Here is an 11,874-nt window from a genome sequence, read left to right on the forward strand (position 1 = left end):
GGCACTAAAAGAGAAGCCCAGAGGCCAGTAGTGGCTATGCCACCCCAGCTTTGTCCAAGGAAGGGGGTTACTCTGGCCTGAGCCCCACGATCACTTTCGCAGGTCTGTCATCCGTGGGGACAGGGTTGCATGAGGGATCTAAACATTCCATTCACCCAGCTGACCCCCTGTTCACATCTCTGGCTCATGAGTGCCTTTAGGAAAAACGTTCTTAAGGCAGAGGTTTATAAACTCATATAACTCGAAGGGCCAGAAAGGCAAAGTATAGAAAAAATAAACTGCCAAGGTATAATCAAACTTTATTTTATGTTATAAGGTACAAACATATGATGCCAGAAATTGTATTTTAAATTTGACATTGAAAAAATATAATTTGGAAATAGAAATAATTATTCAAAGTTTCATAATTTATTATGCCTCAGATTTGAAATCCAAAATCTGACATTCATTTCTGATGGCGCAAGGTGTCAATGTCAGGCTGTGAATCTTGCCTAGCAACGTGCAGAAGAGACTTCATCTTTGAATCCTTTAACTGGGAGCAATAATTAGTTTTATTTAGTTTCATAACAGAAAACAGCTGCTCACAAACATAGGTACTTCCAAACACAGACAGAATCTTTGCATAGTGGTTTTTACACTTAGGGTAACCATTCCCAAACTATTTGTAGAATTCTGGGATTCCAACAGCGTCATATTTAGATTTCAGTATAGTGTTGCACTGTAATTCAATGACCTCCATTTTAAGCTCTTCACTCACATTATTAATATTGAGAAAGGGGAACTGAACAATATCAGTTCATTTTCATAAAGCTTGAAATCAGAGAACCTTTTTGGAATACAGTCTTCAACTCTTTAATTTTTGGAATATAGTTCAGGCCATCACTTTCATTTTCAGAAACTAATTTCAGCGTAGGGAAGTGGGCCAGATTGTTCCTTGCCAAAAGAGTTTCCAAAGACACAATTTTGCTAAGAAAGAGCGAACTGAATCATACATTTGTGTAACCACTTATGAACGCCTTTGCAGAGAAATACCCAACATGTTTAGATAAGTCATAATGTCAACCAAAAAGGCTAGGTCTTTGATACAATCTTTGCTGGTAAGCTGAGGCACAGATTTTCCTTTAGAAGCCATGAAAAAGTCAATTTCTTCAAAAAACTGCCTTAGCACCATACCTCGACTCATCCACTTAAGTTGCATGGAGCAGAACAGCCTTCCATATTGTGTTTTAACTCATTGAACAAAGCACGGAATTTTCTGTGGTTTGAGCCATGGGAACGTATCCAGGTTATGGTGTAAATTACTATGTCCATGACATGATCCATTTTTAACTTTTTAGCACAAAGGGATTCCTGGAGAATGAGGCCGTTCACAGATTTAAGTTCTGTGTCTTTGCAAAGCCCTGACACTCTAGATTTAAGTTTTGTAACAAGTTGTTTAACACCAACCATTGTGGAATTACCATCTGTGCTAACACTTACTAATTTTGACCAGTCTACATTAAATTTTTTAAGACTTTTCTCAACACATAAAAATAATTCATTTCCTGATGCTGTGCCTGTCAGGGGTACCATGTCCAAAAGTTCCTCAGTCACATCAAAAGTTTCATCAACACCACGAATAAATACAGCTAACTGGAACATTATTTATATAAGTGCTTTCATGAGCTGCCATGGAGGAAGCCACAAATGATTTTGCTTCCTCTTGTAACTTGTGCCGCAAGCCCTCAGTCATATCATCAATGTGCTGTGCAACAATATTACCAGTTAGTCTTATATTGGCAAAGGCTTGTCTCTGTTCAGGACATATAATTTCCGCAGCACTCAACAGACATTCCTTTAAAAACTCGCCATCTGTAAACAGTTTTGAGGCCATGTGACTGAGGCAATTTTCTCACTTAATACATAACTACATTTCATAGCAGCATCAGTTATTTTATTCACATTCAAAAGCAAATCATGTAGAAATTTCAGTCTTTTTTACATTTCATTAAGTTTTTTTATCATGCATCTTTTCCGTATATCCATCATGGTTCTTACGATGGTTTGTTTCATAATGGTGTCTTAGGTTATGTTCTTTTGACACAGACAGACTTTGTTTGCATATTAAACGCGTCGTGTAGTCACACAGCAACCTAGCAGTCTGTCCCCTCCAATCTTTCCTTAGGGAAAGGTGACCCTGCGGGATTGTCCCTCATTGGGGCTGAGTTTATGCTACTCTAAGTCTCCATGTTTGGTTCTTGTAAGCAGGGTCTGCAGTCAAAGACGGGTAAGATTTCTCACGGGAGAAACAACCTAAGCCAGACGGGACCCCCCTAGGACCCCCATGAGCTAATGTAAAGTTAGGAGGTAGCTGTGCCCCTCCTCTTCTGAGAAGCTGCTGACGCATGCCTCAACTATTGTCCTTTACCCTCAGGTGTAATGGACCCATTAGAACAATAGCATCTCGCCCCTCCTGTTTGGCTCATGGGATAATCTTATCTTGTGAGACTTGTTCCCCCAGGGATTGTATGCACCACACCTTGGTCATTTGGGGGATGGTATGCATCGGTTGCTTTGGGATGATTATGGGATTTGGAATGAATGATTCTTGTGTGGTGTAAGAGTTTCACAGACCCTGCCCCTAATCATGTGATCTCTATTGTAAAAAATCAATAAATACCTACGGTGACCAATTTGGGGCTCCAGTCCCTTGAGGCTGTGAGTCCCTTGGTCCTCTGTGATTTAACTATATTTGAGTCTCTGTCTCTTTATGAGAGCTTAACCCTCGCCGCCTCCCTTGCCTTCCCACAGCTTGTGTTGTGCAGGATGCAACAATGTAGGAACATTCTTCACCTCCACGAAAAAATAAGCTCGCTCCCATTTTTCTTGAAACATGCGGCTCTCTTGTTCTATCTTTTGTTTTCCTACTTTTGAAAGAGACAAAATATATTAGAAATATTAAAATGTCATCTTTGCTAAGGGAAAAAGAACTACTTTGTAAGAAGAAAGTATTAACTCCATTTTTTCAATGTGTAGGTAGGATGTTCACTCCTTCAGAGTTGGGGAGAACTTCGAAAATGGTGGGAACTGCAGCAAACAGAGCAAACGCCCAGCTGAGAGCAAGCAGCTGCTTCTCTTCACTCGGCTGCAGACAAGTAGAACGGCAGCCCCAGGTCTGCCAGATTTCCTGATGGAGCAAAAGGAGTTTGATTTTTATGTGAAATATCTTGTTTTTAAAAAACATTCATAATACATTATTTTTTCCCCATAAATTCTGTAAAAGCCACCATGTCTACCCATCAAATTAGACAGATTAGGGACACTGGATTGGGGTCTCTGGCTTAAACCTGAAAAAAAACTTGACTTGAAAAGAATTAAATGTCTGAAAAGAATTAAATATAGAATTTCAAAACCACAGGTTTAAGAGGTGTTCAAGGGGGCGGCCGTTAGCTCAGTTGGTTAGAGCACAGTGCCCTTAACAACAGGTTGCCAGTTCAGTCCCCACATGGGCCACCGTGAGCTGCGCCCTCCACAACTAGATTGAAACAACTACTTGACTTGGAGCTGATGGGTCCTGGAAAAGCATACTTAAAAAAAAAAAAAACTTAAGAGGCTGTTCAAACAGAAGTCAAGAGGGTACCCAAAAAGGGGAATAAACAGGTATATCTCAAAGTGCCATTTGTTTTGCAGACATCAAGGTTACAATTAACTAGGACAATAGTCATTAACTTGATATAATTATGACTTACATATTTTTACACTTGATCTTAGCCAAAAGGCCGAGAAGCGATGACTTGCATATTTTTGATACAGGGAGAAAGCAGCACTTAAAAGTGCCACGCGCCCCTAATGTTATGCCAGCCCCTCCTGGGGAAGCCGGCTGACATCTCTGGCAAGTCTCAATCTACAGAGCTTCAGCACCCCTTACCTCTCCGTCTGTCTTCTTGACCTTTGATTTTCTCTCCAACATAGCCCACAACTACGGCAAGTCCACCAATCTCTGTTCCTTGCTTCTCTACCAAGGCTCTCTCTGCATCAGCTTGTGACTTGAAGTCAATATAGGCAATCCTGCAATTGTGGAGATGGGATGGGGGAAGAGAAGAAAATCAGTCAACATTTAGTACCTTTATTTATTTGTCTTCTGAATTAATAATGCACATACAAGATTCAACATGCAAAAGGTAGATAAGAATACAGTGAAGTCTTCCTTCTGTCCAATTTCTAGCCTTAGAGGCAACACGCTGTACATAGAAAAGCAAATGTAACACACACTCTAGTTTTTAAAAAGCTTTATTGAGATAGTTCACATATCATAAAATTCACCCATTTAAAGTGTACAATGGTTTCCAGTATATTTACAGAATTGTACAACCATCACCAGTGGAACTTTGGAAGATTTTTATCCATTAGCCATTAGTCATTCATGTTCCCCCAGCTCACACCCATTCCCCAGCCACAGGCACCCACCATGCTGCTTTCTGTCTCCACAGATTTGCCTATTTTGGACATTTCTTATAAATAAATCAGATTATACAATAGGTGATCTTTTGTGTCTGGCTCCTTTGTTTTTTCTTTTTCTTTTTTTTTTTTTTTCCCAAAGGAGGGCACAGCTCACCGTGGCCCATATGGGGATCGAACTGGCAACTTCGGTGTTAAGTATTAGCACCCTACTCTAACCAACTGAGCTAACCAACCACCCCTCCTTTCTTTTTTTTAAATATATTTTTAAATTTATTGGGATAATATTAGTTAGTAACATTATATAAATTTCAGGAGTACACCTTTATAATAGAGTATCTGTATACCATTGGCTTCTTTCATTTAGACTTATGTTTCTGAGATTCCTCCATGTTGTAACATGTATCAGTACTTCACTCCTTTTTATGGCTGAATAATATTTCATTGTATGGAAATACCACATTTTGTTTATCCATTCACCAGCTGATGAATGGACATTTTGGGTAGTTAATACTTTTGGGCTATTATGAATAAAGCTGATATGAACATTTGTAGAAATGTGTAGATACACATTTTCATTTCTTCTGAGTAGATACCTAGTGGAAGAATTGCTGAACCGTATGGCAACTCTGTGTTTATTATTTTGAGAAACTGCCAAACTGTTTTCCAAAGCAACTACACTATATTCCATTCCTTCCAGCAATGCATGAGCATTCCAATTTCTCCACATCCTTGCCGACACTTGTTACTGTCTGTCTTCTTTATTACAGCCATTCTCACAGGTGTGAAGTGGTAGCACATCATGGTTTGGATTTGCATTTCCCTGAAGACTAATGTTGAGCATCTCTGCATGTGCTCATTGGCCATTTGTATACCTTGTTTGGAGAAACATCCATTCAAATCCTTCTCCTCTTTCAATTGGGTTATGTTTTTACTATTGAGTTGTAAGAGTTCTTTTTATGTTCTGAATACAAGTCCCTTATCTGATATATGACTTGCAATATTTTCTTCCAAAATAGTTTCTTTTGACTTGTAGTGTCCTTTGAAGTACAAACATTTTTAATTTTGATAAAGCCCAACCTCTTCATCTTCTGTTTATTGCTTGCACTATACCCTAACCCAGGATCACAAAGATTTACTGCTGTATTTTCTTCTAAATTTTAAGTTTTAACTCTTACATTTAAGTCTTTGATCCATTTTGAGTTATTTTTGTGGATATGTCCTCCATTATGTTTTTACATAAAAGGTAAAATACTATATACACTGTTCTATACTTTTGCCTTTTTCACTTTATAATGTGTAGTGGAGATTATTTCCCCTCAGTACACAAATGCTGTTTCATTTCTCTTTACAACTGCATAGTATAATATCTTATGGATCTACCAGAAAATTTTAACCAGTTTCCTACTGACAGATATTCAGGTTAATTTTAATTGTGCATCCAACAACATTGGAAAATATTATTTCACACTTGTCTGAGGCTGTCTGGAAGATAAATTCTTAAGAGTGGAACTGCTGGATAAATTGGTACATGCGATTACAACTGATAGACCCTGCTAAATAGCTAATCTCTGTAGAGATTTCTCCAATTTCACTTCTGTCAACAAAGTATGAGCATGCCAATTTCTCCACACCCTCTTCAATACTGTGGTAACAAACTTTTTCATCCATGGACATCTGATAGGTAAAAAGTTGCACCCCAGCATAGTTTTAATTTAGTTATTTTATTATGAATGAGGAGGAGTACCTTTTCCTGTGTTTAAAAGAAAATTCCTTTTCTATGAACTGTTTGTAATCTGCCAATATTTTTACTGGGTTGTTGGTATTTTTCTTACTAATTTGTGAGGTGCACTTTATATATCAGCAAAATTAGCCCTAGATTTCGATAGAAATTATACATATTTTTTCCTGGTTTATCTTTTGACTTTGCTTATGGGATTTTTTGACCCTGTAGAAATATTTTATATTAATGCAGTCAAATTTATCTATCTTTTCTTTTAGGACTGCCAGGGTTTGTCTCATATTTAGAAAGACCTCCCCTTCTTGCAGGTTATGGAAAACAAACAAACAAAAAAACATTCTCCGTGTCTTCCTCTAGTACTTTATGATTTCATATTTTCAATGTAATTTTTCATGAACCTGTGATTTATTTTGGTGAAAAATATGGACAAGGACCTGTTGAATAAGAATATTCTTTAATTTTGGTTTTTTTAATTGGGGAATATTGGGGAACAGAGTGTTTTTCTAGGACCCATCAGCTCCATGTCAAGTCGTTGTTTTCAATCTAGTTGTGGAGGGTGCCGCTCACTGGCCCATGTGGGAATCGAACCAGTGACCTTGGTGTTATGAGCACGCACTGCGCTCTAACCACTGAGCAAACCAGCCACGCGAGTAAGAATATTCTTGAAGATAATGCACCACATTCATTTCTGATATAGGTACTATGCTTTATTTCATATGGACATGGAATACTTGGCTTCCCCTATCTCCCCTTTGTAATAATTCTTCATGTAAAAGAATGATTCTCCAGATTTAAGTATATCTAATTAAAACTTACTAAATAAAGTTAGGGAAATTTTATAGCTTTTGGCAGGAATGTCTGTTTTGTCATTTTCCAAACTTGCTGACTATAAGCACGCAGAGTGCCCGCAAATCTCCTCACAGCAAACACTGTTAACAATTTGGGATTTACCCTCTCAGATTTGTTTTCTAAATCAGCAGGATTCTTTTCTAGAGATTACATTCATCACTGGTATAGATTGTTTTAGAATTCACCTACACCAACAAAGTTAGCTCAAATGGTCCTGTCATCCCGATATTCAGGTTTCACCTCATTGAGAATCCCTTCGAAATATGTTCTATTCCATTCTTTTACCATACTCACCCTCTTACTCTACCAAAGCCTAGACACATCGTGATAATTTTTGTTAATTGCTCACAACATAATTCTAACAGACCAATTCAATGTTCTGTTTTGGTACCTATCCAGGCAAGTAACTAAATGTGTTCTTTTTCCAGAGTCAGCAATGGGGAGAGAGCAATGAAGATAATCTATGACTGAATTCTCCCAATCTTCAATCTTGTACTTGGTAGAGTAAGTCCTCATTTTTGTGATACACTACAGTTTTCTAGAAGTGTTTGGCTGTCCATTTATGATGTCTCTTTCAGCTTTTTATGTCTGCAAGTAGAAAGGTTTGATAACCACTCTTTCCTTCTCAAAAATCAGGCATAAGTGATTTGGGAGAATATAATGAAATTCTGTCGTTTGAATCCAGTAGATATATACTATTTTTCAGTACGACGTAAGTACAAAACATACCTTTTACTCACACCATCCGTGCTCACCAATCTGATTTGAAAGGTTTCCTCAAACAATTCTTTTGGTTCATGCCCAGTGACCCTGTCAGGCAGGTTCTTGATCAAAAGTGTTTCGGCATTTCGATCTACATAAATACAGGAGTATTTTTAGTCTGAGTTTAGATCTCATAAGCATCAAAAACTCTCTAAGGGCCGGCCAGGTGGCTCAGGCGGTTGGAGCTCCGTGCTCCTAACTCCGAAGGCTGCCGGTTCGATTTCCACATAGACCAGTGGGATCTCAACCACAAGGTTGCCGGTTCAACTCCTCGAGTCCCACAAGGGATGGTAGGTTGCACCTCCTGCAACTAAGATTGAATATGGCACCTTGAGCTGAGCTACCTCTGAGCTCCCAGATGACTTGGTTGGAGTGCGTCCTCTCAACCACAAGGTTGCCAGTTCGACTCCCGCGAGGGATGGTGGACTGTACCCCCTGCAATTAACAATGGCAACTGGACCTGGAGCTGAGCTGCACCCTCCACAACTAAGACTGAAAGGACAACAACTTGACTTGGAAAAAATCCTGGAAGTATACAGTGTTCCCCAATAAAGTCCTATTCCTCTTCCCCAATAAAATCTAAAAAAAAAAACACAACGAAACACATTAAATAATTTAGATGAGTCAACATTAGGGTATGGTTATCCTAAAAGTTAATCGGAACTGCTTCAATCAGAGTAAATCATTACAGGTACCACATTTTAAAGAGGAATGACCAAGGGTTACCAGTGTGAACAGTCTAGAACCCTATCACATGCATTTCAGCTTACGGAAAATGTAATTTGATGACTTCCATCTTCCTCCAAGCTAACAGTCTGGGTTCCAATACCCTTGGTGCATTCACTAAGAATTTTCTAGCTCTGATTGGTACAGAAGCCTAATGCACATACTGTGGACATCACAGCACAGCAGATGCTCTCTTAACTATGTCTACTAACCTTGTCTACTGAACTATGTCATACTCAACTATGTCTATGGCTGGATTAAATGACAGTCTCAGTTCCAAATAGGACTTACTAACTTGATGCCCTTGGAATGCCAAGCATGTGTGGCTACTGGGCTACTCTGCAGTACTCCGAGTAGCCCTGGCCATTTTTGTTCCCATGAGCAGAATTGTATCCTTAATAAGCATCAGTTGTGTTTGTTTGCAAACCTATACATGACCTTTATATCTGCAGTTTCAATTGCATCATAAACATTACATAAATCAATCAAACTAATGCAAAAGGTTAAGTTACTGAATCTATGAAATCAAAGTTGAATGCTTTGGACATACTTGATAAAGCTTTAAAAACTTTAGTAAAATTAGGTGTGGGTGAGCAACCATAAAAGAATGGGGGGGGGGGAATGTAAAAATATAGGAGTCTGTGTTCAAATTGCTTTATTAGGGTTTTTAAAGTTTTGCTTTGTTTTAAAGACACAAACTTTAAATTTTGGAAGATGCACCATGGGTGTACTTTATTCAGGGAAAATAAGCTACTCCAACGGTGAACCCAAAGTCAAAGACAAGGCCTTAGTCCCACATCAATAGATTGACAAATGAATGCATTTTTAACACGTTTTAAATTAATATCAGGTATATGCAGATAACTTACTTTTGATTGATTAGAACAGACTGAATAGGGTTGAAGAAAGTTTCTACTATAAAACCAGTTGCTCAAACTGGACAATAAATACATGCTATCTGCCTCTCAAAACGAGTTGCTTGGGGAAAGACCGAGAAATGAACCAGGAAAGAGTAGGGACTTTGGATTCAACAGCACCATGTATAATCCCAGCTCTGTCACTTACTAGTTGTGAAACCATGAGCAAGTCAGTTAATGGCTAAATCTGTTTTCCTGTCTATAAAATGGAGCTAATGATGCCTACTTCATATGGTTGCTGTGCAGATGACATGAGATAATGCATAAAGCCACAGCACAGTGGTGGCACACATGAAGCATCCAATATTCATTGGCTACTATGTACCCACTCATCCACCTCAGTTCTTTCAGGACTCAAACCTAACGCTCCCAGCAGACACAGAACGCAGAAGGGACCTAAATATTTGTCTAAAGAATAAATATGGGAACATGTTTGGCAGGCACACAAACCAATGGAATTTAATGAAGTAATTTTAAAAATCAAGATTTTCTTTCAAACCAGTATTTCCAGGCAACCAATATCACTTCTCAAACAAAAATCACGTTTGCATTTCCCCAAAGAAAGCACACTTATTCACGGATGCATTATTTTTTTTACATAACTGATACTCAATTTGCTAATATTTTGCTTGGAATTTTTGCGTTTGTACTCATGAAAATGGTCTGTAATTTGACCATGTCAGATTTTGGTATTAAGTTTAGCGTGTGCTTGTGAAACTAGTTGGAAAGTGTGCGTAATACCACTTTTGAGGTTAAGCAGTACCGTTTAACAACTTTACTGTGGATTTTGATTATTGACAGTAAATTATTGTGCTTCATACCTCATTACCTCATCTCTACTGCCATTGTCTTTATCTTCTGACATCTCATCTTCCCATCTTCTATCTCCTTTAAGGAAAGACTCATTTTCTTCAGTTCACTTTGATTTTCCTGCTTAAACTGGACAAGATTATTAGGCACATCACAGGGCCTAAAACATTCCATGCTATGCACAGTTTGCCTCTACTATTTGCAGTAAGTGTCTATTTGTAATAAACTCGTGTTAGGCCTCATCCTAGTTATTCTCATTTGGAATCTTTTACTCACACCAGTGACTATTAAAATACATAGAAAAATATAGTAATTGGGTATATGTTTGTAGGTAAGGTGTCTCATACCTTCTCTTTTGCCACGATTTAGAAATGGAAACTCCTCAAGATAAAAAAGGGAAGCTTCCAGGAATTCCTCTTACTCTGTTTCCTTCATCACGCGTTTTTCAAGTAACTCTGAATTTTTAAAAAATTAATTCCACAACCGACTGCTCAAATGGAAGCATACAGGGCCAAAATAAATGCCCCGGACGGGAAGAAAATTTGTACCTACGACTCAAGTGTCTTTACCTTTCCAGACTGAGAGCTCAGGTTAACTGGAGCAGCTTCCCAACGTTTACAGCACAAATGAGTCTCCAGCCAGAACCTACAACCATCGATTCCCAAGTTAACCCGCAGTCCCGCCCGGGACGAATCCTCCTTCTGAGGCCACCGCCGCTGTACGGCCCCGCCCACCCAGAGCCCCGTGGGCCACCGCGCGCAGCCGCCGCTCTGGACGCCCAGGAGGAACTCGAAGAAACAGGGAAGTGCTCACAGAGGCAGCGCCCTCCTAGTAGCGGCCCAAGACTCAGGCCCCGGAGGAACACAGCCCAGACAGCGATGTCACTCTAGTCATTCCCTCGGCCAATCAGAGCCCGCGCCGCCTCTGGGCCAATCCCGAGCCGCGACCCTAAAACCGGGGGCAGGTCCCGAGCCAGGGCCGCACGTGCTGCGCCTGCGCTCAGGGCGAACATGTGGGTCCGGGCCGGCGTGTGTGTTACGACGTGGGTCCGCTGTCTTAGTCCGCGCCCGGCGCCGGGTGTTCGTCCCACGTTGGCCCGGGAGCAGGTGTAGCCCCGGCTAAGTTCGCGGCCCTGGAGGGAGGTCACACAGGCCCACACTCCCCTATCGGTCGGGCGGTAGAAAGTAAATACCGGTCGTTAAAACAGCCATTCCTACGTATGGTGTCCGATGGGTACTGGATTTATCAGGGTGATCACTTCATAAGTCACCCAGATGTCTAATCACTGTGTTGTATACATGAAACTAATATAATATGTCGACTGTAACCGAAAAATAAAAAATTATTCAAACCCCTCCGCACCCAAAAAACAAAAAAAGTGGCATGAATGTCAGGAAATCTCACGAACACTCTAAATGCTTATACCGGTAATAAATAAATAAGACATGTGTTTAAAAAAAGAAACACAGCCATTCATTGTGGGGTCGTGAGCCAGGGTCGGCTCCAGGCGCTCACATCTGTTAACCGGGTTAGGCCGCCACCCACTCAGTGTCTTAGTACTGTCGCCATTTGCACGCGAGAAGGAGACAAGCATTACCACGCGAGGTGGAGGAGCGCAGACCAGAGCCCGCC

The 11,874-nt window shown here is 40.0% G+C and overlaps 1 long non-coding RNA gene across 1 annotated transcript; it reads right to left on the reverse strand.

Moving 5' to 3' along the window:
- Nucleotides 1-283: 283 nt before the first annotated feature.
- Nucleotides 284-10,964, reverse strand: LOC308498851. The gene is made up of 4 exons (XR_013993529.1): nucleotides 10,812-10,964; nucleotides 10,254-10,371; nucleotides 3,908-4,047; nucleotides 284-3,166 (listed from the first exon to the last, which is right to left on the reverse strand). It is a non-coding gene; the product is annotated as an uncharacterized lncRNA (long non-coding RNA).
- Nucleotides 10,965-11,874: the final 910 nt, after the last annotated feature.

This window comes from Rhinolophus hipposideros, assembly GCF_964194185.1.
Source record: "Rhinolophus hipposideros genome assembly, chromosome: 6".
In the NCBI taxonomy this organism is placed as follows: Eukaryota; Metazoa; Chordata; class Mammalia; order Chiroptera; family Rhinolophidae; genus Rhinolophus; species Rhinolophus hipposideros.